Here is a 26882-nt window from a genome sequence, read left to right on the forward strand (position 1 = left end):
TGTGGTCAGTAGTTATTTATTTGTACTTCTTTATATGCTCACCATTGCACAGAGTTTGAGACAAGGATATGTTTCAAAATGATAAAAGTAACAAATAAAAAAAATTAAAATTAAAAACAGACCCACAGGGCCAAGAAAAAGGAAAATACGAATCCATCAGCGTGAAAGCTCTGCTTGAACTTTAAATTTGGTTTCATGAATCGTTATTTCCTGTTGGAGACATAAGTCTTTGTTGCTAATTCACATATCAGATTTATTTCACTTGAAACATTAAAATAGCAATTCTCTAATTTCCAATTATTAATATTTACTTCAAGAGAAAAATGAACAAAAGTATTGAGAGAAGTGGCTGCTACATACACGTTCCTGTATCTACGGATACGATCAGATAGCACAAGGTAGGCGATGGTTACTTTCCAACAATGGCAACAGTTTTGAAAAACCAGCCCCCTTTCTCTTTCAAAGATCTGAAAGGCAGAGGGGAAGAAAACAAACCTACATTTTTCTTTCACTCGCCTAACATCAATCATGGGTGACTACATCTCTGCAAGGTTGCTTTCAATTGAACGGTCTTTAGACTAATACTGTATTCCTGAAGTATTCTTAAACTGATACTGTATTCTTAAAGTATAAAGACGATGAAGTTGGCATCTAGGAAAAAAGAAACACTCTATTGATCCCTGAAGAGACATTAGGGAAGCCAAAGATCGCATAAGCAGTCTGTCTGCCAGTGGCAACAGTGAAAGGGAAAGCTATTACTAAATAGGACTGTGCCCACCGGGATGCAGGAAGCCGCACGCTGGATCTCATTTGCTATTTGCAATATTATTTATATTTTCTGCAAATTGGATAATATGTATCCGTAAGACAAGCAACATTGCTTCTTAAACAAAGAAATAGTGGGTCAAAGAACTAATAAGTGATTAGCAAAGCCAGATCTACTTTGGTCAAGTTCATCACAACATTTATAAATCGTGTCTAAGAATACCAGAGGGCCCATAGGTCCACTGAGCAAGGCTTCCAGAAAAACATCTCAGTTTAAATGCTGAAAAAGACAGTGAAAGTGCATGTGACACGTTGGAAGCTCCTCATGAGGTGGGGGTAAAAACATGCCGATGCACAGGCCTCACACTTTATTCTCCTGTAATGGTGTTTTGACTGGCATGAGTTGTCCCGTTGATACAGGCCAATTACCCGTTTTCCTAGCTTGAAGAGAACTTTCGGGAGAATTTTTTTTTTTGTAGACTTAGCATATGCTTGAAAAAACGATATACTATTTTCCAGGAACTATCATCATTGGAAACGTTGGAGGAGGGAAGAGATTCATGTACATTGGCACTGTACAATTCAGTAATTCTGAAAGCTGTAGTTCCTCTTTCATAGAAAATGTTGCATTTTTCCTGTGTAGTGAAAGGGAATGACTACATACAATGCTTCTTAGTTGGGGCTTCAAATTAAACTTCAAAAACAGCTTTACATGTCCAGTGACCTCCTGAATAGTCCTTCTTTCACCCCATCTCAGTATGTGCAATAATGTCATACTTTGATTAATGTGTGTCTCCTTTGTTTTAACTGCTTTATTTCTGGTCTTACTGTGCATTTCTTATGTGTCTTTAAGCCTCTGGCTGGGAAGCACTTGCCTTATGCCTACTGTGCCAAGGAAGAGGAAATTCCTCAGAAAGGACCCTTGACTCTTGCTACTCAGAGGCCAGCAGGCTGGCATTATCTGGGAACTTACTGGAAAATCAGACTAATTTGGGATCCCCACCCCAAACCTATTGAAAAGGAATCTGCATTTTAACAAGGTCCCCAGATGAAGCAAATGCAAATTAAAATTGGAGAAGCATTGCCTTAGAGCACATTTCCTCTTCTCTGCTCAGGGATTTTTCTTCCTGGCTGTCCTTCCACTTAGAAAGAAATGTAGCTGTGTGAACAGTGGCCCATTTTCAGATCAACGGAAAATAAAGGTGATATCCTGAATTTATATTAATCTACTTTCTATGTCTTCTCCATCATCTGAAGATACCGCTTACAAACTTAGTTTTATTACAGCAAGATTACAAAGAAAGGGAAAGAAACAGTTAATGCTCAGCTTACAACATCCAAAATAATTTTTTTTATTCTGCAAAAGAAAAAACACTTGAAAGTAAAGCTTTTTATCTTTATCTAGAAAAAGATTTTATACCATCCCCATTTTCCCCCCTTTTGCATATCACAAAGCAGGTGGATGCACATAGTAGGTTTTTTTCCATAGGATAGAAAAGATATCTATTACCTAGGTCATGAATTTTTCCCATCATTAGTTTTATTTAGAAATAACTATATATTTACAGAAGAGCTGCACATATAATATAGAGTTCTCATATACCCTTCATCCAGCTTCATATGATGTTAACATTTTACATAACAATGAAACAATGATTGAAATTAAGAAATCAACATTGGTACAATACTCGGACCTTATTTGGGTCTCCTCAGTTTTTCTACCAATTTTCTTTCTTTTCCAGGGGCCAATCTATGATACCACATTGAATCTAGTTCACAAGTCTCCTTCTCCAAGCTATGATTGTTTCTTGGTCTTTTCTTGTCTTTCAGGTTCTTACAGTTTTGAAGGGAACTAGGAAGAAGTTTTGTAGAATGCCCCTCAATTTGGTCTCATGTTTTCTCATGATTAGAATAAATTTATATGTTTTGGGAAAGAATGTCAGAGAGTAAAGTTAGGCCATGAATGTTCACCCTTAATGTACGAGGATAAGCTGTGGAGGAAATAAAAAACCAGAAGATCAATTCTTCTGGTCCCAAGAGATGGTAGAGAGAAAAGCGAGATAAAAGTAGGGTAAGTAGATAAGATGACATCAAGGTTCTAGTATTCAATATCTCTTTCACAGATACCTTTCAGGAGCTAATCTTTAGAGGAAGAGCAGCTTTGTAACATCTATGTAAGTAAAGGGTGACTAGAGGCCAGTGGATTAGTGGCTCACTCCCAGATTTAGGCTCTAAGCAATGGTGTGTTGGTAAATGTTTAACAACTGGCCTTGGGGAGGTGGAGATGAGAGAGAGTGGAACCCTGATTTATAATGTTTGCTCATTTCTACAGCGTAAATACTCCTACCTTGGCTGATTGGAAGCTCTCAACACGGTATCACCGAACAGGGCTTAGAAGACCTGTGTGGCAGTACACGATTATACAGTATTTCTATCACACACATATGCTAAACATAGATTAACAGTCCAGCGCGGTAAAAATAAATAGGAGGTGATGATTTTGTGTATTGGCTACCTTTGTTTTTAATATAACTTGTTTAAATGTATGTTGTTGTCCTTTAACTTTTAATAATGGCCACGCTGGACAGCTGGAAGGCCAAATTGCTGAAAAATTAACAACTGGCTGGGCTACAAGCTCCTCCCAGCACTACACTGCCTCTAGCGGTCTCTGGCTATTTGGCTCAACACCAAATCCCAAGGGGCTCAGAAGCAATGGTACAGAGGCGGCAGCAGATGGATGGATACACGGGACTCGGAAGGCATTCCTGCCTCCTGATGGCCTTTATGTGGGAAACAGGAGTGTCTGGAGCTTCTTACTCTCCCATGGAGACTACTGGTAGACTAGTGGCGGTCTAGGAGCAGGGACAGAGGCCGTGAAGATAGACCTTGGGCACTAAGGGATGTGTTCAGGGCTATGGCAGCAGTCGTGAGGACCGGCACGCATCATTCCAAAAGATCAGATGGGACCTACTTGCATTTCGGTGGTCCCCATTCCAGGGAAAGAATGAATCCAGCCCCTCAATAGGGAGGATCACTGAGTATCTACAGGATGGTGCATGATACGAGGCTGTCACAAGGATAAAATAACACCCCCCCCCTTGCATACCCAAATGCTATCTTGGGAAAGAGGAGGAAGAAGGAGGTGAAGAATCTGAGAAAGACTGAGTCATCTAAACAGCATTACTCAAAATGTGGTCCATGGGCCAGTGCCAGTCGACAAACTACTACTGGTCTGAAGCAAGATAAATACAAGTGAGAGCTGCTTCTTAGAGATTTGTATCACAGATTGACCTTGCCAGGACATCCTAGCATGTGACCAAAGGACTTGTCTTGTGGAACAAGATACAGACCATTTCAGATGTGTTGAACCAGCAATGCAAGCATGCTTGTGCCACTGCATACCGGCCATACACAGGAAGACCGGGTTCTGGATCCAAGATAGAACAGAAGATCAACCAATCTGAGAAGCATTTTAAATCTAAGACCTTTGAAACCATCACCTTTGGGAGGGAATAAAATGCCGAATACTTTGAATCAGAGGTTGTAAAGCGTGTTCCTCCGACCAGTTATATCAGCATCGACTGGGAACTCCTTAGAAATGCAAATTCTAAGTTTCTACCAGATGTACTGAATCAGAAACCCTGGGGGTGGGCCCAGCAATCTGTGTTTTAACATGCCCTCTAGGTGATTCTGCAGCGTGTTTGAGTTTAAGAACCCCTGGTTAGAATGTTTAAAGTCAAAGAATTATGTTCAAGCGGGAAGAAAATGAAACACTATTAATTAAGTGCAAATTATTCCTGCTAGAATGCAGAGCTGGAGCCCATGAAGATCAGACCAGGTAGAGAAAAAGGGAGAAAACTGAACTTGCTTTGCATATCTGAGCAATATGCAAGTGAGTGAAGGCCAAGATGCTAATGCTGAGACTTTTAGTGGGTGATCCTTTTTTCTTCCTCTGCAAGCCTACCCACAATGCTGTGACTCCGCATTTCACATTTCCCAGCCCACATCAGCTTGTTTTTGTTTTTTGTTTTTGTTTTTGTTTTTGTTTTTTTTTTTTACCGAAACAGGGTCACAGCAACAGGTACAGAAGAGTATTTCTCCAGCTTTACTCTCGCCACATAATAGCTGGATTTCTGGCTTTCCTACATTCCTACAACTACTACTATTAATAGTTCAGGAGGCCCCTCTTGGCTAGTTTGTGTCATCTGTCCTTTTACCTCTCTGCTCTCAATTCCTGGTACTCCTTACTGTGTAACCTTCTCAATGCTTCTGCTCCTTGCCAGGTCCGGTTGATACAGTTTCAGTATAGAATCTGGCCGACCTGGACATTTGCCAGATCACAGCCAAGAAATTCTCTCTGCTCCCTACCAGTGCTACCTTTTCTTCTCCAGGGCGCACAGGATCTTCTAAAGCAGTCTTTCTCAACTCATGTGCCTGCAGATCACCTGGGGTTCTTCCTCTCCGGCAGGTATGATCCTGCAGCCTTAGTGTGGGCCTGAGAAGGTACATTTCTTTTTTTTTTTTTGAGATCATTTTTCAACGTTTATTCACTTTTGGGACAGAGAGAGACAGAGCATGAACGGGGGAGGGGCAGAGAGAGAGGGAGACACAGAATCGGAAACAGGCTCCAGGCTCCGAGCCATCAGCCCAGAGCCCGACGCGGGGCTCGAACTCACGGACCGCGAGATCGTGACCTGGCTGAAGTCGGACGCTTAACCGACTGCGCCACCCAGGCGCCCCGAGAAGGTACATTTCTAACAAGCTCCCAGGTGATACTGATGCTGCCAGTCTGTGGACAATATTTTGAGAAACAAGGTCTAGAGCGGTGACTTTTCTGATGTCACATGGTCTTCAACACAGGTGAGGGAACACAGTTGTAGGGTGACCAGCTGCCCTGGTTTGACAGGGATTGTCCTGAACACCCTGTGTCTTGGGCAAACCCAGATGATTGGGCATCTGAGCAGTCCTTCTCTGAGAAGCCCTCATCCTTCTTCTCCCCGCTGCTTCCCCACCCCACGCTTGTATCTTGGGCTTCTAGACTCTTTCTTAAGGTAACTGTTTCCCCTTGAGGCTCTTCCGTTTTTCCTCCACACTGCCCTCCCCTTTGGCAGACCTGTCTCCACCAGCCCTAAATACGGAGCTGCCTTAGGCCAGTCTTAGGAAGAGCTGCCCATTTATCTTGGTCTGGAAGGTTCCACTTGATGTTTCCCCACAGCTGGTCAGGACTAAGAGGGCTCTCCAAGATCAGTGAGGACTGGTATTTGATATATTTGACAGCTCAACATTCTCACCCGCTGGGTCTCTGCAGACCAAGCAGGTTTCTCCAGTGCCTGGGGGCAGTGCCTGCTCTGCTCTGCCTCTTAGCTGATGATGTGCATATTATCAGGAAGTAGGAAAAACCAAAATCTGTCACTCTGGGGCTTGGCAAATACAATGTGTTTTCCAGTATCTCCAATGGTCCTTTTCACATTGAAGCCATAAATTCTTTTAGGCGAAGCTCCAAGACTCATCATCCTAGAAATACAGGTCTGATTATATCCATCCACAGCTATAAACCTTCATTAACACTGAATGTACTTACAGCAGAATAATTTCCAAAGTCCCCATGTTAGTACAAAGTAATGGTTCTCAAAACTTTACTTTGTATCAGAATGATCTACAGGGATTGCTAAAACACAGACTGCTGGCCCTACCTCTGACTTTCAGACTCAGCAGGACTGGCTGGTGGACCAGGAACTTGCATTTTAATGAGTTCCCACACGATACTCAAGCCGCTGGTCCACGGACCACACTCTGAGAACACTGCGTCCATCCATCCTTCCATCTAGCTATGGATCATACTCCTAACACTCAGCTATACTGCATATTTTCAAAGACAACCCTTTATTCCTCGTTCGTTTTGTAGGTTTTCCTACTCTGCATCTTTGTTTTGTTTCCTTCGTTGACTTATTCGTTTATTTTCTCTCTTATTGTCATACTCGGCTCCGGCTGCTATGACAGAATACCACAGGCTGGGCGGCTTAAACAGCAGATGTTTATTTTTTCACAGCTCTGGAGGCTGGGAGGTCCAAGATCAAGGCACCAGTACATTCAGTTCTTGGTGGGGGCCCTCTTCTTGGCTTGAAGATGGCTGCCTTCTCACTGTGTCATCATGTGGTGGAGAGGAAATGCTGGTATCTCCCCTTCTTGTAAAGGCACTAACTCGAGCTCCACCCTCATGACCTCATATAAACCTAATTGCCTCCCAAAGGCCCCACCTCTCACACTATCACATTGGGGGTTGGGATTTCAACATATGAGGTTGGGGGTGGGGTGGGGCACAGACCTTCAGTGCATAACATTCACGGATTCTTTCATTCCATCAGTGGTTCATTGTTTCATCAAAACTTAGCCCTCTTGGGGCGCCTGGGTGGCTCAGTCGATTAAGCATCCGACTTCAACTCAGGTCACGATCTCGCGGTCCGTGAGTTCGAGCCCCGCGTCAGGCTCTGTGCTGACAGCTCAGAGCCTGGAGCCTGTTTCGGATTCTGTGTCTCCCTCTCTCTCTGCCCCTCCCCTCTTCACGCTCTGTCTCTCTCTGTCTCAAAAATAAATAAATGTTAAAAAAATTAAAAAAAAAAAACTTAGCCCTCTTTACTGATGTTTACTTGGCAAATAAAAATGGTAAATATTTAAGGTTTACAGTGTGATTTTTTTATATATATACTTCAAAAATTTTTAAAGACCAACATAACAGGCCCTGTCAAACATTCTCATGGAGTTTATGGTACAAGGGAAGAGAGAAAAAATTTACCCTTTTCATTCACAGAGTGCTTCAGGGTTTCCAAAGAGATCTCACATGCAGGCTCCCCTTTGATCTTCTCCAGACCCCTAAAAGACCAGCGGGGCAGAGATTATTTTACACATTTCATAGATAAAGAAATTGAAACCCTAGATAAAATACTTTCTCCTTCTAATAAACGAAGATAATACTTCGTTTCTCTAATGGCATTTAATATACATACATACATACATACAACCTCTTTCTAGACTCCAATCTCCATGAGAATACAATGGGTACTTCACTCTCCTTTTTGTCTCCCACAGCACTTGCTTCTTAGCTTATAGTAGATGCTCATTAAAGCTCTGAGAAATGAATAAAAGAATGAAGGTTGGAGGGATAAAAATTCCACTTATTTTCTGAATCAATGATTATATTCATAAAATAATCAATGAAGAATAATATATTTGAAGATGAAAGCAGAGTTCTGTGTTATGTATTTATTTTCTATCTAAATAAACAGTGGTAGGGAGGACTAGTGTTCGTGAAGTGAGTGCTGGTTGTCAGGTGTTTCGTGTTATAACATTTTGCCTTCATAACCTAACAGATTAATACTACCACTCCCATTTTCAAGTGGAGATACTGAAGACCAGAACTGTTTAGAAATTTTTGCAGATTCAGACACAGATGGCATGTTAGAGGGGGGGCCCATCTCAATTCCGTTACCTCATGTGGCAATATGAACACTTGAAATAACCTCCAATAACACTATGACAATAAGAAATTGTCCAGCATTTATCTACATAAGAAATTAATCTTGAGGTCATTTTTCAGTAACATAATCTCTCACCTTAATATTGACTTGCCATTGATTCACCATTTGCTGGTTGAATCTCGTGATTTATTTTCGTAAAAGGGGAAAGGAATTTCACTATTACCATGCTCTTCTCATCCTTCATGGGACCAGTCATCACTAACTGTGAAATGTTGACCTGTGGTTTAGACAGTGAATGTCTTAACGAGTAGTCTTGTGTTAGAACATGACTATTAGGAAAGAGAGTGGGAAAGGTTTGGGGTAAACCCTGGAACAAAGTGGGGGTTTGTGTGCAAGCTCTTTAGCAACACTGTAAAACTCAGACTCGATTAGAGCAATTTGTTAGACATTTACCATAAAAGACAGCTGAGAATTTTTAGAAAGTTTAAGCAAAGGACACTGACAGTGAACATCACAGGGTCTTGACAGAGGCAAGGAAGAGACAGACAACACTCAGGAAACAGCTAACTCACCGAGCAGGGTTCACACTTGGGTTCTGCAGCGTGCAATGTCCTGAAAACCAGAGACACACGTCAAAGGTGATCATTCTCACAAATGTGTGAAATACCAATCTGTATCCTTTTCTCTTACAGGTAATGCAATATTCTACCTGGCAAGCACCTGTTAATTTTTAATTGGCAGGGGTTATTGCAAGGTCTTATCATTTCATTAGCCATTAAGACAGCTAACAGTAAATCCTGGCATCTAACAGATCTTTTTTTTTTTTTCTTTTACAATTTCAATGAAACTGTTTTAAGGAATGAGGAAATTCTATAAAAATTTTCCAAACTTTTTGGATCGGCCAAGTGGAAAAAAGTTTTGAAGCACATTTTCAGTCCCCCTGGGGTGTTCAATTCAGAAAAATCAAGTTACAACAAGTGTCCTATTTCTTAAACAGCTTTCTGTTGTTACTTGGACGGTCAGATCACGGAGCCGGTAGAAAGTCATTCATTCAGAGAAGGGTGAAATTGGGGAAATAGATAAATATTTTCTCTAATTCACTGCTGATAATGTTCATGTAATATTGGCTTCAAGGGGTAGCTTCAATCACTCTTGTACAGGTCTCAGAGATGTGACACAGGCAAGGAGGCTGAACTTCTCTAACATAAAAAACACATCAGACATTTGATTATCACTGCTTCTTGGAAAGGGTTCAGAAGTGTCTCCTTAGCCAACGGTTCCTGGTTCCTAGACATCTCTGCATTGGGGAATTCATAGTAAGGACAAAGATATATATAGAGAAACAAAATTGTTGCTAATGTATGTGCCTAGCAAAGGACTGGCAGGGGGGAATTGTCATTTTGTCTGGTCACTCAGGGTCTAAAACAATGAGGCCTGTTTGCAGAATAACAACACTAGATCATGCTTACATACTTCAGTTTCAGACACTGTTCTAAATACATTTTAAGCACATTTAATCCTTACAATTACCCTATCAGATACATACTAAAATTATCCTCATTTTATAGGATAAACTTAGAAACTAAGAAACAAAAGTTCAACAATCTGCCCAAGGTCACATATCTAGTAAGTGGTGACATAGGCAGTCTGGTTCCAGAACCCAGGTTCTTACCCAATAAACTACTACTTTTTACATATAGGTAATGGTATTTTCTATATGAAGCATAATATATATATATATATATATATATATATATATATATATATATATATATAGCCCAGGGCAGGTTCAAGTGCAAGCTGTGGAGGCAGGCAGCCTGGTTCAAACATCTGTTTCTCTACTCACTAGTTCCATAATCTTGAGCAAGCTACTTGACCTCTCAAGGTTTTATTGTTCTCATCTATAAAATGAGGATATTAGTGGTAACAACCTCTGCCTCCTTGGGTTTTTTTGTGAGGATTAACTGCATAAATTGAAGTAAAGCACTTAAAACATTGCACACTGTAGTTAGTATAATGAGTAATTCTGTAGTGAACATCTTTATACATAAAACAATTCACAGTAAAAAAATTATTTCTGTAGGGGCGCCTGGGTGGCTCAGTCGGTTGAGCATCCGACTTCAGCTCAGGTCACGATCTCGTGGTTTGTGGGTTTAAGCCCCGCGTCAGGCTCTGTGCTGACAGCTCAGAGCCTGGAGCCTGCTTCGGATTCTGTGTCTCCTTCTCTCTCTGCCCCTGCCCCACTTGTGCTCTCTCTCTCTCTCTCTCTGTCTGTCTCTCAAAAATAAATAAATGTAAAAACAATTTTTTTTAATTTCCATAATAGATATCCCTAGACATAAGATTACTGGGTCAAAACATACAAATTTTTTTGTTTATTTTTTAAAAAATATATATTTATTTTTGGGAGAGCGCAAGTGGGGGAGGGGCAGAAAGAGGGGGACAGTGAGTCCAGAGTGGGCTCTGTGATGACAGACTGACAGCTGGGAGCCAAATGTGGGGCTCAAAGTCATGAACTGTGAGCTCATGACCTGAGCTGAAGTCTCAGCCCCAGACTGAGCCACCGAGGTGCCCCTCTTTTTTGTTCTAATATCTGATTTACATCACCAAAGCATTTCCAAAAAGTATTACATAGATTTACATACCACCAGTTATGTAAGAAGAAACCATTTTCCACTGTACCTTGCTAACTCTGGGTACTAAAATTAAATTTTCTATTGCTTTGCCTTCCAGTTCATCAATCTGTTCTTCAGCTGTTTCTAATCTGTTCTTAAACCCATCCATTGAATTTTTAATTTCTGTCAGTTTACCTCTTAGTTCCAGAATTTCCATTTGGTTTTTATATAGTTACCAATAATATGCAGAAATTCCCTATCTGCTCATCTAATTTTGTTAATTTATTAATTACAGATATTTTAAAGTCTATTATCTGCTCTACAGGTATGACTGGTAATTTTATTTCCAGACATTGTGTATAAAAAATTGTACAGATAATTTGAGCCTCTGGGTGATATCTTTGTCAAGTGGTGTTTTACCTTCTAACAGGTAGTTGTGTAAGTGAGATCTCTCTTGGATTGCCTACTCTCTGGGTTTTTGGCTTCTCCAATCCTCTCCACCTTAAAGCTCTAGGATGCTTTTAAACAAATATTTGCTAGATTTTATCCAGGTTTCCCACTTTCTCCAGAGGGTAAGTTTATCTAAATGAAAATAATCTGTATCAGCTGGGAATGTAAATCCTTGACATTAAAGTTAAAATAATTGATTAAGCCTAAATACAGCTTATTTTTGTTTTAGTATATATTCAATTGATTATTAGTAAGGCTGAATGTTTTTATGTTTGCAAATGTGTTATATTTCATCTTTTGTGAAATGTGATTTTAGTCTTATCTCATATATTGGCTAAATAGGATTCTATTTTATCTCATGTATTAGTTTTTAGCTGTGGAGTTTGTATGAGCTTCTGTTAATAATATGATAATTAACCCTTCCCTTTTGTTATGTTCAAATAATTGTACCTAGCCTACTGTTTGTTTTGTTGCTATCTTTATATAAATCAAATCTATTTTATTTTTCACTTTGCAATTTGTTACAGTATTCTAAATCTTTAAAACCAAGTCCCTTTAGATTTCCTATGGTTTAAGTGTTGCTATTTTGTGTATCATGAGTATATAATTTGTTTTTTTTTCAAACAGTTGATCAGTCCACACACTGTAAAATATTTTCCCTTTCCATTGGTTTGTGTTCTAACATTATCAAATATTTTGTTATTATATAACTGTTAACCACTTATTTTTCCTAATTAATCTATTTTGGTGCCAGTATCACATGATTTTAGTTATTATAACTTTATAATATATTTTAATATTTGATAAGACTAGTCTGCCCTCATTGTTTTTCTTTCTCAGAAATGATTTCTACTATTCTTGCCTACTTTCTTTTCCAGATTTATGTGAAAATCAAGTTCCTCTCACCATTACCTCAAAATGTGAAAAACAAAAGAGACATGATTATTAGATTCCCCATTAAATCTATACTTTGGAAATAATTAACAGTTTTAAAATGTTACCTTTTCAAAATCAGAAACCAATATTTTGATTAACTTAATATTTTCATAGCTCTCAAACAGTTTTATCTAGGTAGGTAACATATTTCTGTTTAAACTCAGAGTTTTACATATCTTGTAAAATAAATCTTTTAGAAGTTTATGTTTAAGCTAATGATTGCTAATATTTAGAAATACTATTGGTTTATGTGAAGAGTCATATGTCTTCCAAGATTTCACTAATTAATTAGGTCTATACACATTTTTGTTCACTTCTTTGGGTTTTCAAGCTATTAAAATATTTTTCCTGTCATAAAGATAATGTATATTTTTTCACTCCTTATACCTCTTTTTTCCTTTAGTATGTTTTATTATATTGATAAGGGCTTTAAAATAATGTTTAATAACAATTATTATGGCAGAACCACTATACCAACTTCTACCCCACCTCTTTTTTTAAAGATGTATATTTCTAGTATTTTTACATTAATTTTGACTATTGGTTAAACAACTTTATTATCATGTTAAAATACAGTTTATTTTTTCTTTTTAGCATTTTATCAGGAACAAGTGTTAAATTTTATCCAACACTGTGTTTAAAAAGCAATCTATCATAATAATCATTTACTTCTTATTTAACTTACCAATGTGAAATATTTCATTAGTTTAAGTTTCTAATTTTGTAAACTTTTGCACTGCTGCTTGAATATACATTATTTCCACTGTTTTGCTCCATCATAAAAAGCATGCTAAAGGGTGCCTGAGTGGCCCAGTCGGTTAAGCGTCTGACTTCAGCTCAGGTCATGATCTCACGGTTCCTGGGTTAGAGCCCCGACTGGGGCTGTGTGCTGACAGCTCAGAGCCTAGAGCCTGCTTAGGATTCTGTGTCTCCCTCTCTCTCTGCCCCTCCCCCGCTTGTGCTCTGTCCCTCTCTCTCCCTTTCTCTCTCAAAAATAAATAAACATTAAAAAAGTTTTTTAAATAAAAAGCACGTTAAATTGTTTTATGTTTTAAGTTATTTAATGCATTATTTTTCAGTGTCATTATTCCGTTACTAATGTTGTATTAATAATTATTATAAAATAGTCCCTTTTGTAATTCTGCTATTGCTTTATCTGATTTAGATGTGAGCATGTTAGGCTGCAAAATCTTTGCCCTTTTAAAAAGTATTTCCATGTCATTTATCTTTAAGTATGACTCTATTAAGCACCACCAAATCATACGACTTTCATTTTAATTTAATGTGAAGATCTTCCCATTTGAATAGAGAAATTTAAGACATTTATACTTGTCATAATTTTTGAGCTTGACTGCACTTATTTTATATTTTCTTCCTTTCAATAATTCCTTATTGTTTCCTTTCCATTTTGTCTTTTGGACTGTTTTGTTTATTTTTATCTTCTACAATTATTTATAAAATAGATATTTTTCTTCCCACTCAACTAGTATCAATTTGAAATTGCTCATGACTATCCTAAATGCATTCTTATCTAAAGATTTAAAACTAGGGGCGCCTGGGTGGCTCAGTCGGTTAAGCGGCCGACTTCGGCTCAGGTCATGATCTCGCGGTCTGTGAGTTCGAGCCCTGCGTCGGGCTCTGTGCTGACAGCTCAAAGCCTGGAGCCTGTTTCAGATTCTGTGTCTCCCTCTCTCTGACCCTCCCCCGTTCATGCTCTGTCTCTCTCTGTCTCAAAAATAAATAAACTTAAAAAAAATAAATAAATAAAACTAAAGCAGCAACTTCTAATGCTTTTGTTTTCTCCACCTTCTTTTTCCACATGGTGGTTATTCGTTACAGGCTCTTCATTTAAAAATTTAAGAAACCTTTTAGGATTATTTTATTGAAAACATTGCTCCCTTAGTAAAGAAAAACATGTAGTGATCAACATCAATTCTTAATTCATTTCTATTTTCACTATATATTATTCATTTATTACTTTGTCTTGACCTTCAATGCTTAGTTAAGGCTAAACTTTTTCCTGAAATTTCCCATTCTTGATTTTTTATATATCTGACCACTGAATGATCTAGATGATATCTCTGCAACTTTTGCAGTTAAGTACCCTTTGTTGTTATACTTTCTAGCACCTTCCCAAGTTAACAATTTTCTTCTGTTGCTTTTATGTATGAGCCAATAATTGGGTAGGCATAAAACTTAAAGAATCAAACTTGTTTTACTTAGGAGTATGTAAAAATTTACCTTTGGTCTTAAAAAAGCTCCAGTTCTGTAAAAGAAGTATGAAGACAAACTACAAGAGTATCTGTTTTCTTAGACACTTGCAGGAATTTTTTTGTTCGTTCTAGAAATTTAAAAACTTACCAGCCTGTGACTAGGCATTTATCTCTACTTCTTAGTTTTGCTCAAAATAAGTCTTACAATCTTACTGTTTTTATACAGGAAAAGTTACAAACTTTGATTTTTACTTCTGATCCACATGCTCTGTTTTCGGAGGAACACCCATTATTTTATTCTTAAGTATAAGAAATGTTTGTCTAATACTAATAGCATATACTGTGTGTTAAGCCCTCTGTTAGGGGGAGTGTTAAAATAATAAGATGTTTATTGCTCTCAAGGAGCTTACATTCTAAGTTAAATCTCCAAAATGTGTCTATCCAATTTCCTCTTACCCTTTTAACTTTTTTTCATTTCCTTTGGATGTTTAGACCAGTTATGAAGTTCTTCTTCTATATCCCTAATTTCTGCAAATTGAAATTTCACTTCCTGAATTTTTCATCTAGTCACAATTTATTCTTATTTTTACCTGTTCTTGTTTAATTAAAAACAATATAGTCCATCCCACTATATTGTTATAATTACATTCCTAAAAAGCCTCATATTATCAGAAGGTTATTATAAAAACAATTATTTCGAGGCAAAAAGGGGATGGGGCTAAGTAGTTTCAAATGCAAGAAGATATTTATGCAATAAGATAATTTTTACTACCATAATTTCAATAATAAATGTGTTTTTATGTTTCTAAGTGTCTGAAACTCAAATTGTAACTAATAAATTGGTCTACCAAAACCAGTAAATATGATTATCAACATTACTGACCAAGTAACGTAAGATTTAAAACATAAAGTAAAACCAGATCTTAGACAATGGGTTACTAGGACCTTAAAATAAATTATATTATAGTTTGCAACTCTCCAAGGTAAAGAAAAAACTGTAACGCCAATTGATCAAGCAGCCATTAAACAAATCTATTTCAAATGTTTTTATGTAGTAACTGCATTTCTACATATATAACTATAGTTTTCTTTTATTTATTTATTTTTTTATTTAAAAAAAAATTTTTTTAACGTTTATTTATTTTTGAGACAGAGAGAGACAGAGCATGAACAAGGGAGGGTCAGAGAGAGAGGGAGACACAGAATCTGAAACAGGCTCCAGGCTCCGAGCTGTCAGCACAGAGCCCGACGCGGAGCTCGAACTCCCGGACCGCGAGATCACGACCTGAGCCGAAGTCGGCCGCTTAACCGACTGAGCCACCCAGGCGCCCCATAACTATAGTTTTCAATACGCCATCATGTTAAAACTAATCATAGCAAGTACAACGCAAGGGACGTATCTTAATGTAGCCATGATGGTATCTCCAATTCTATCTATAAAACCACAGGAAGTGGGAGAAATGATTGAACTTGCATATGGAAACGACCAATTTCTGGTACAATTCATGTGTTGGGATACGTTCATTGCTCTATTTCCAAAAATTGCAAGGAGACCCAGCAAAGTGGGAGCCCAAGGGGAGGAGATCCCACGTCGTCAGTGGGCTTCCACAAAAGTCCCCATTTTCTTGTAAGCTTGCAGAGTCAGCTTCTAGCATTTACAATATATTTCAGGTCATTGGTACACAAGGCCCAAGAAGCCATCAAAGGGAAGTCTTCCGCTTGACCATTAAAATGCAGAAATGCAATTCTGACTAGGAATAACTTTCACTCTGCTAGCACAGGAAACTCTCAAAGTGTGTCAGGGCCAGCAACATAGAAGGCCATAGGAGCAGCATGTTAGAGAGTAAATTGGAATTGATGAAGTAGACTCTTCATTCCTTCCAATCTCTAGAATACGCTTATTTCTTGTATCTTTATTGGTGATTCATAAAATTCTTTTTCAGGTGGTTCTAAATCCTTTAAAAAAGTAATTCACTGGAAGAATGTTCACATACTGCAACTCATTTGGTGTCTTCCCAGAAGTTCCCCAAATTGGAATCTTAAAATATGCATATTGGGATGAAAAAACAGCTTAAAAACAGTTTTGTTAAATGTCTGTTTTTTTAATTCAATGAATGATTTTAAAAATTAGCTTCATTGTTTTTTAATTTACCATCTGTTAACTCAATAAATATGAGTTCTTAAAGTTAACCTAATTGTCTTGGAATTTGCTGTTTTTGAAGCTGATTAAAGTTATTTAAATTAATTTTATTGTATATCCAGACTAGAACAAAGCATGTCTGCATTTGAATAGATCTTGGCTAATAATTTACAAATAAATGTGACCATTTTAAAAATGAACTAATTTTGTTTATGGTCCTTAATATATATCAGTCAACTGGCAGAGATGCAGAGATGCTGATATTAGATACTCAAAGGGATAGTGTATCAATACACCAAAACTAGTGGTCATTAAAAACTAACCAAGTACACACTTCCATCAACTCTGTCTTTTGTCAAGTAAAGAGGAAATGTAGAGAGACTACAAACTGGAATGCTTCTTCTTTTCAATCTATATTCCCATGGATAAAAGGAGTTGCTATGCTTCTTAAATATCACCCTGCCTCTGGGTCACAGTTTATTAGACCAAGGGTGGTCACTGGATCCAAGTGAGCCAGTCAGACCCATCCCTAAGAACTGTGAGGGACAGAAAGATGGGCCTTTTTCTGGGTGGCTTGACTGCAACACCTATAGCTCAGGAACAACTGGCAACCATGATCTGCTATGGAACTGAGGAAAGGAGGGTGCTGTGTTGCCATGAGAAAGAGAAGAAATATGGACAGAGAGAAGACTGACGGGGTTCCCTGAAGCACTTCAATACCTCTATTCCTGACACCCCACTGTACCCTTGACTTCGGATTCCACAAAAAGCCCCGGTAGGCATTTCCCTTTTTGCTCAAGTTCACAGAGTCAGTTTCCATCACTTACAGGTCAACTTGAACTAACGCACAGGGGAGAAAATATCACTGGTGGTAATGATTGGTTTAATCATGGATCTTTAGGCTTTACTCATCCCCCTGCTTTCCTTCAGGTGAGAAGTTCTTAATTTTAACATGTAACTTAGCTACTCTTTCTTTTATTGTTTACTGCTGTTATGGCTTATCTAAGAAATTTTTTTGCATCTCCAAATTATGTTTTCCTCGAAAAGCTTTATGGTTTTAACTTCTACATTTAGATCTATAATCCACTGTCAATGAACTTTTGTATATGGTGTGAGGCAGAGGTCAAAATGTTCTGTTTGTTTGTTTTGGTTTTTGTTTGTTTGCTTTTGTCTGCATGGATATCTAGTTATTCTAGCATCATTTGTTGAAAATACTTTATTTTGTGTGTGGGGTTGCTTTGGTGGAGGTGAAAGTGGGGATCCAGAAATCCAAGTATAAATGAAGGTTTTGTTTCACTTTTTATCCTCCCCCCCCCAACACCACACACACACACACACACACACACACACACACACACACACACACACAAACTGGGGCCATCTGAAGCCATCTGACAGCAATGACTCAATACTAAAATGCTGATGCAAACTTATTTTATTTTTTGGGGCACCTGGGTGGCTCAGTCGGTTGGGCGGCCGACCTCGGCTCAGGTCATGATCTCGCGGTCCGTGAGTTCGAGCCCCGTGTCAGGCTCTGTGCTGACAGCTCGGAGCCTGGAGCCTGTTTCAGATTCTGTGTCTCCCTCTCTCTGACCCTCCCCCGTTCATGCTCTGTCTCTCTCTGTCTCAAAAATAAATAAACGTTAAAAAAATTTTTTTAATAAAAAAACTTATTTTATTTTATTGACCTTATTAATGAGGTTAAGAAAATAATAGTAACTTCTACACTTAACAGAAGAATGAGTTAATAATTCATTCATCAGAATTCACTTCTTCCATACATTTTCAGGTTAATATACCTAAAATTTATCTCATGACTAATAGTCAAGTCAGTTTTCTGTTCCATGCTGTTGCCAGCTTACCCTTTTCCATTGTCTGTATAATGTGCATCCACTTATGTTCCAAACATTATAAGGAGCTAGGCATGCTGAGATCTAGGCTAGGACTGTATCTCTTAGATAGAACAAGCTATGTATGTCCAAGAATACTAAATAAAACAAAACTGATAACCAAGCCAAAGCAGGATTCAACTGCTGGTCCTGTGTGTTTGTCCCCCTTCTGTATACTATACCTGGAATGTTTACTGTCCTTTTGATTGCATAAACCAACTTCCAAGTTGTCTCATTTAGATCCAAAAGAAATAATATTATTGCATGTTTGAGATGACCTCAAAACACAATCTTAAAATCCATTGATTCCCGATGTGCAAGTCACAGATGACCTGTATACAAATCATCTTCACAGTGCATACAGAAAATGTTTAATATCTGCCAAAACCTCTGGGGTAAATGTATGAAGCAACTGGCTCAGGAACTCTGGGCATCCTAAGCCCTTCCCAGGCCCTGGTGGGTCACCTTTGAGGCTGAAAGCTTCAATAACTTGGCACACTAGTTATACTTTTGCCACGGCAGTTGGCTCATTCTCATCTGAGTACTTCTAAAAAAATGTACAGTAGTGGATGAAAATCTATAGATTTGGCCAATAAGCCTTCCCTATTTCTGAAAAAATTACCCCTAACTTATCTTGGAGAACAGTACCTCCCCCACTCCCAGGCGACACAGTTTGGGTAGGGTGGCTGCACTCCTAAATCCAAGGTGCGCATCTGACCCAAAGCTGGCACGTTAAAGAAACACAGCCCCGGACCAGGGTGATAAATGCAGCTATGAGTACATGGTACAAGCTGATCCAGTCACAGTCAGGTCTAGTTCTTTTGCTCGAAACTGAGGAAGAGGAGTGCTCTTTGGTTGGAGTTTCTATGTCAGAAGAATGGAAGCTGGGAGGGACTAGCTTATTATAGTAAAGGGAAAACTAGATTAAGAATGAAGGTAAAACAGAAGTTGACACAGAAGAAAGGAGAAACAAGAGATACTTGGTGACATTATTTAAGCAGGTTGATATCATTATGCCTAAAATACTCTTTACACTGCATTTTCCAGTTTGTGTGTGTGTGTGTGTGTGTGTGTGTGTGTGTGGTGTTGGGGGGGGAGGATAAAAAGTGAAACAAAACCTTCATTTATTACTTGGATTTCTGGATCCCCACTTATTTCTACCAAATCAGAATTAATGAGCACGGAGCCAAGGTATATGCATTTAAATAACCATTGCATTTAATTCCTATACACGCTAAAGTTTGAGATCAACTGGTATGTGGGAATTAAGAGTGAAGAGAACAAAGATCCCCACCCTGATGTTTGTTGCCATCAACAAACTAGTGGGTGAGTTATGGAATCAGAACTAGAGTCCAGTTCTCCTCTTTTCTTCCTGGTGACTTGATTTCCCCATGGTCATACTCTAATAGTTTTTTCCAATACATTTTTCATCTAAAATGTAAACATTTACTAATGGCAAAGATTCTACATTTGGGCAGCATTCATAGCATATAAAAGCAGGAGGTGCTTTAACAATTCAAGATAAATGTTACTAGAGGGGCACCTGGGTGGCTCAGTTGGTTGGTTAAGTGTCTGACTTTGGCTCAGGTCATGATCTCACAGTTTGTAAGTTCAAGCCCCCCATCAGGCTCTGTGCTGACAGCATGGAGCCTGGATCCCATTTTGAGTTCTGTGTCTCCCTCTCTCTCTCTCTCCCTCACCTGCTTGCTCTCTCTCTCAAAAATAAATAAAACATTAAAAAAAATTTTTTAAAGATGTTACTAGTGAATATGTTCTGTACTTTGCAAACATTTCCACAAAAGTTACAGAAGAGAGAAAGCATTCCACCGTATGTGTAGCTGTTTTAATAGAAAGATTATTTCTTCCAAAATCCTTCAGTAAAAAAATATTCCAGAAATAGAGGCCATTAATTATTCTCTGGCTTTGAGTCCCCTTAGCATACCAGCAAGCCACCCAGGAGGTACTTGCTTCTTTCTACCCCACTTACATTCCAGTCAATTCGTTTTCTTGTTTAAGTCCCTGGATTTCCTCTCTATTAGAATAATAATGCCAATAACAACGTTAACAAAAGAAAACAGGGTTAGTCTCTATTGACTACTAGCTGTGTTGATGCACTGGTATTTGCTAATTCTAGGAGGGGAGTACAATTATAATCCCGATCACATGGATGAGGAAATAGAGGCAGAAAGCTAAGAGACTTGGCCAAGCATATGCAAGCAGTAACTAGTTGAACCAGGATTACAATCCAGGTGCTTGGATTGTAAGGCTAACTTTGCCTGTCTATCTAGTGACCTATTGATCTATCATCACCTATGTATCTCTCTATATCTATCTATATCCATTTATATATAGTCTGTATGTATATTTTTCCTCTGAAGTTCACTTAAAATATTATAATTTGCTCATGTTGCTTCTTTGGATTCAAAACTCATGGAACACATAACATGGGTAGAGTTTATTGTCCATAAATCATACCTCAAGAAAGTTCAATTAAAAATGACAATTTGTAGAGCCAAACTGCTAAGACTTTAAAGACTTGACTGTCCAATGAACTGAGTGGCTTTCAGAATATGGATGTGCCCATGGGAACACACATAACCTACAACCAGTCAGCATACCTTAGGAAGAGTACCTAGTGTTTCTAACATTTAATGGGAGTTTATGAGAGAGTGCGGGGATTGGTGACTGCAGAGTGGCAGGTAAGTATGGTTTCAAAGCAAGAAAGAAGCTGGGAACAGTGTTTAGTGGATTCAATTTTTTTTTAATTGAAAAATTAAACATAATCAAGACAGTCTTAGGCACCTGGCTCTGGGATGGATTGAACTATATAATATACTCTGATGGGTAGTAATAAAGAGTTTGGCCTCCACCAAAAACCTGCATAAGCTAAACACATGGGTCTGGTGGAGTTTTGCAGAGCCTGGGAGTACAGACTTTTAGGACCTGCTACAACAGACATGTGTTCAGCTGGAGTTCCTTTACAAGGTGGTAGGATCAGTAAGATCAGTCCTAGATAATAGACATTCTGATGCTGTGCTGATCTTTATGTCCTACTCTAAATGATTTATGCATTTTTAAAAACCAATAACGTTTATCACAGACAGATATAGAAAAATTACATATGATCAATATAAGATCGTTGTGCTCTTGACAAAATAACGGTCTAACAAAGGAAGCATATGGTATAAGGAACCCTCTAAAAATGTGCCCTCCTTCTAAAACTTTAGCTTTTTTCTCTTCCATTCATCAGCTTTTCAAATATTTGTCAGTTGCCCCTATATGCATGGGAAGTTGTGTACTAAAAAAGGGCGGTGTTATAAAAGGCTTTGCATCACCCCTCAAATGACATTATGGAATATCAAGTACAGCCTACCAGGCTCCAGAATTTTCCTGTCCACTTTGCCACCACAGTAAACTTTCTAAAGAGGTCCGATGGTGTTACTCCCATCCTTACAACCTTTAATGGCTCCCTGTCTCATACGGTAGGAGACATCTGACTGGTGGTCTTTAAGCTGATTTTGGTCTGTACACGTTTTCTCCCCACATGTGTACTTTAAAATGTGGTTAAGTTCTCAACATTTAACATTTCAATTTTTCATATAAATCCAAATTAGCAGCTTCTCTTTAACAACTAGAAGATCTGACATTGGGCATCATTGGCCCTGACTATCCCATTTGGACAGTCCCATATTCTCCAGATTGCCAGTCTCCACCACTGCTTACGGTCTCAACTTGGTCTGCTTAGCTCACTTGTACCCATGCTCGGCCCAGAGTAGACAGAAGGGTTTGCAATCCCTGATAGATGGGCTAATGTCTAAATTCTACAGCATGTCTGCAAGATTCTTTACAATTTGTAGTTGCTTGATTTCATCCTTCACAAAGACCTCCTGTTCCAGCCACACTGAGTTCCTGGGTAGTTTCCTAAACAACAAGCTTTGTCATCCTCAGTGCCTTCACTCATATTGCTCTCTCTGCTTAAAATATCCTCTATCTTCCTTTCCCGACTAGAGAAGGCTCACTTACCCTCAGGACTTAGTTCAACTCCTCTACAGAACTTTCCTTAATCTTGCCAGAGAGTTCTTTGCTTCCTCGCGAGTGTTCCCATAATACTTTGTGCCTCCACTAGCATTGCAACGACTTTTCTGTCAGTCCAATTGGAAAATGTGTTTCTTGAAAAGAAGAACTCCCAATCATCTCCACATACCCGGTCCTTAATAAGAGTGCTTGGCATCAATAAATGAGTATTTATCGAATCAATAAAAAGATGGATAAGTAAATGAATGAATGAATACTTCCAAAAGACTGTTTTATTTGTGTTGCAACATTCTGATGGTTAAAATAAGGGAAGTAGCTACTCAAGACAAAATTTCAAAATTTGATAATGATCATGACATCTTCAGATAACATTTTTTCCCCCAGATAACACTTCTCAAAAGTTCTGTTCATCGTACCCTTTCTCGGAAAACAAGTCTTGAAAAAATAAAATATATATAATATTAGGGAATATATAAAGACGGACTTAAAATTGATAGGGCACTGCAATCTGTGGGGGAGGGGTGGGACTGGAGTCTTGTATTCAAAGAGAAAAGGCAGTGAAAGAAGTCACAGCATGTCTCCCCTGTAACGTGGTGGCCTTTCCTGCAGTATTTACCCTAGAGAATGGAACATCTGGGCCACAAAGGAGCAGGGTGGGATCACTTAGCTAAAGGATAACAGGGCACAAGGGTCCTTAAGAGTATGTTAGTCCTTAAACCTGTGCACCACAGCTCTCTACTTTGGGGCACAAGGTAGGCTGTACTATCTGGCCTCATTGTGATGATTCTATGGAGCCATCCAATTATTGTTGCCAGTCAGTTGTGAGCCCAAATGACATGTGTCACTTCTGGCCATAGCATTTAAATGACCTTTATTTTTGCCATAGCAACATGAAACATTCAAGATGGCAACTCCTCTGTCAGCCTGGGACCCTGAGTAAGGAGACGTGGAAGTGGCTGACTTACAATATGAACTCAGCATGACCAAGAAAACAACTTCTGCCATTGTAGGTCACTAAACATTGCAATTGTTTGTTATTCTGCCATAAGATAGCCTATCCTAATGTAATAGATTTGCTGTTTTGCTGCAAATGGAACTTAGACTAACGTCTGGAAGTTTTAGGGTCTATAGGATTTAGGAGTTTTAGGGTTGAAAGTTTTAAGAAAGTCTGCATCAATTTTGTTCAATTTTTTAGAAAATGTAAAAAATTGTACAAAGATGGAATGAACTACTTAGGATATTCCTCATTTATACACACAATATACACTGTGGTAACTACTCTGGAGGTAAAATCCCCACCTTTGGGTAGGTAAGTGGTGAATTCCCCTTTATTCAGGGTGTTTGCACTGATAGCCCCTGAAGGTTTGGCGGGCAAAGTAACTCCAAGAATACATTTCAACTTGGAACTGAAGGATGTCTATTTTCTCTGGTCTAAAAAAGAAAAAAAAAATCTATTCTCTCAAATATTCCTTTGATTCCATCCATTCACTGATCCACTGAGTTGTGTTTTCACATTTTGATGTCATCTGGCCACCAAATTCCTTGCAGGCCGATACTGTTTTATCCCTCCTTTGTATCTGTCTCACACTATTTGATAAGCAATATTTGTTGTCTATTCTCCTAGGAAAATAATCAGCTTTTGACACTAGCTAGTATTATTAACCATTTGATATGTTTCAGATTTGGTCGTCTTTCAACCATTTAAATTAGATTTGGACTTGTTAAAAAAAAAATCTAGGAGCAGAAATGTATTACCCTAATAACTTTCAGGCAAAATACCTTTCTCCTCTGGAAAAAAAAAAAAAAAAAAAAGCCTTACCCTAGTACCATTAACATCTTAATTCAGTATTTAATGTATTCCTACTATGTGCCAGGGGGCAAGGTTGACAAAAGAGTTTATCAAGTTATGTTACTTAATGTACTATACCCATCATTACATAATTCTGTTTTATAATAGAGCCTGTGAGCTCTCTGTTCAAGACTATTTAGGGGAAGAAAAGCAAATTCATAAGGTTGAGGCAAAATGTTCCCATGGTTTAATGCAAGGGAGCATATCACACCTTAAATTCGGCGGACTTAGTTGATGACCCTGCAGAATAAACGAGTATGTAAGAGAGAAAAAAAAATCTTTTTTTTTTTTTTTTGGTATTTCAATTTCTGTAAGCTTCATTTCAGCCTTTCAGAATTGGACAATCAGCTGCCTGCTATAAGAAATTGCTAATAAGCAGTAATTAAAGACTGAGAATTCTTCCATTCCAAACCTGATGTCATTACCAGATGGAGATACTGGTACTAGTTAGGCAATTCAGCATTTTGGTAAGTTAAGGCAGGAGGAGTCGGTGCCTCTTGGGTCCTATGGATACACAAAGCGGTCCAGGAAGGAAAACTTGTGTTTTGTTTTTGCCCATGGCATTTGTACCTTTTTGCTTTGCTTTTCAGAACTAGGAGTTGAGGTGGGCACTTGTGTCTTAGAAATGAGGGGCTAGTTCTCCAAAATAACACTAATGCATAAACTTTTAATATTCTAATGTCTTTGGAATTGTTGTCTCTGCGTAAAATGACAGTCAACTGAAAAAGACGGACATTCCAGTGAATCCAATACTCACTTGATAGGAAAAAAACTGGTATATCAGAAAGCAGTGTGAACACAAGCACTACCCTCCTTTATTTAGAAAAAACCACACGGAAATACAGCACAGTTGATGTGCTGTTACCAGAACTTGAAAGTAGAATCAACCACTGTGTAAAAGATAAAATAAGACTGCACGGATAGGAGGATTTTCCCAGCGTGCTTTATTCATAGACATCTGACAGAAGAGGACCTAACAGAGCTTTTAGGAAAAACTGAATTCTCAGCCCACAGTCACTTTCCAGGAACTTCACTGCAAACAGTGCTCCGCGCTGGCGGGATGGAGATCTTAGCAATCTCCCTCCGGCTTCCATACTCTCCTTCTCTCTAAATACAATTATGTATGGGGACTTAATGAGACAGCAAGCCTTGTGTGAAAGGAACTCAGAAAAGTGCAGCTTCTAAAAATACAGAGGCGGCTCGACAGTCCTCATTGTTACAAACTGACGTTTTGCAGTTCAAGGTTTGAACCTAACAACTACACACACGGAGAAAAAAAAAGTAGACTGTTTTTTCCTTTCTGCAAACCCCTTAACTTTGAGTAAACAGTAGTAATTTTCTGTTGTCATACTCAATGCAAATTTCCCAAAGAAGGTACAACACAAAAGACCTGTTAGCTTCCTTGCAACCGGGTGGGGGTGGGGGTGGGGGTGGAGGGTGGCAAGAGGAGAGGGGCAAAGTTGGTGGAGTTCTCCTTTCTCCTTAGCCTGGGGTCCCAAACCTCCTAGTCACTCTGCTCTTGGAGAGGTTTTTGGAGTTTCATTCGCCTTTTGGGAAGGTTCCCTTGGCCCTCTCGTCAGCCAGCCCCCTGTCATGAAATTCTCATCACCTGCCCCCTTTGCTTCCAGCTTTTTGGATTAACTGGACCTCAATTTAGGGGTCTCTTCTCAGGGGCTTGCAAAGAAGTGCAGCTGCCGACGGGAGAATACATATTAAACACACAGGCTGGGGCGCAGCGTGGGGGTCTGCAAGACTGCCCCCTCCTTCTCCCGCCGCCACGTGCTCCTCTGTTGGGGGCATCGCTCTTGGATGGGGTGCTGAAAGGGGCGAAGGTAGGGTGGAGGGAGAGGGACAGAGCAGGCTGTGAGAAAAGGAGGCCCCCTAGGAAAGATCTTCTCGGCCGAACATTGATAAGAGAAAAAAAATTGGCCCACATGCCTCTAGTGGGGAGCGATACACCCCATGCGGGCTGGGTAGGAGGGGGGGTGCGTCGGGGCCTCTCACCTGACTTCCTCCTCCGCTGGCACACACACTACAATCACCCGCTTCTCCCCCCCCCCAAAAAAAAGCCCAGCCAAACAACGAACAACAAGAGGAAGCCGCAGGCGGCAAGAGGAGGGGTGCGCGTGGTGGGGGCCCGGGAGAGGTGAGGGGGCAGGGTTGGCTGGCGTCGAGAACCGCGCCGCGCACCCCTAAGCGCACTCCCAGGCGCCCACACTTACCCCTAGCGGCTGAGGGTCCGGTCTTCGGCGCCAATCCCAGCGCGCGCCTCTCGCCCGCCCTCGTCCCTCCGGCCCGCCGCCCCCCACACCCCGGCCGGCGCGCTGGGAGGGAGCCTGGGAGCGGCGCGCGGCAGTGGCGGCGGCGGCGGCGGCGGCGGCTCGGGCTCGGCTCGGCTCGGGCTCCGGCGCGCTCAGTGTAGCCGGCGGCCGCTGAGGCTCCACCGCCAGGGGGAGAAGCCGGGGCGGGCGCTGGGGAGGCGGGCCGGGCCCTCGCCGCCCCGCCGACCAGCCCG

The 26882-nt window shown here is 39.6% G+C and overlaps 1 long non-coding RNA gene across 4 annotated transcripts; it reads right to left on the reverse strand.

Annotated features, from left to right (window-relative positions):
- LOC124526461 (uncharacterized) lies at positions 1 to 26708 on the reverse strand. 4 transcript variants are annotated; one of them, XR_006965683.1, is made up of 5 exons: positions 26590 to 26708; positions 8813 to 8852; positions 7778 to 7890; positions 7559 to 7635; positions 1 to 5260 (listed from the first exon to the last, which is right to left on the reverse strand). It is a non-coding gene; the product is annotated as an uncharacterized LOC124526461 (long non-coding RNA). The 4 variants fall into 4 exon arrangements; XR_006965681.1 differs by lacking the exon at positions 1 to 5260 and adding an exon at positions 7303 to 7342 and having other exon boundaries at positions 7774 to 7890; XR_006965682.1 differs by lacking the exon at positions 1 to 5260 and adding an exon at positions 7303 to 7342 and having other exon boundaries at positions 7785 to 7890; positions 26590 to 26707.
- Between the last annotated feature and the right edge of the window lie 174 nt (positions 26709 to 26882).

This window comes from Lynx rufus, unplaced genomic scaffold (genome assembly GCF_022079265.1).
Source record: "Lynx rufus isolate CCGP_SWC_20201006 ecotype Redwood Valley unplaced genomic scaffold, mLynRuf1.p SCAF_5, whole genome shotgun sequence".
NCBI lineage: Eukaryota > Metazoa > Chordata > Mammalia > Carnivora > Felidae > Lynx > Lynx rufus.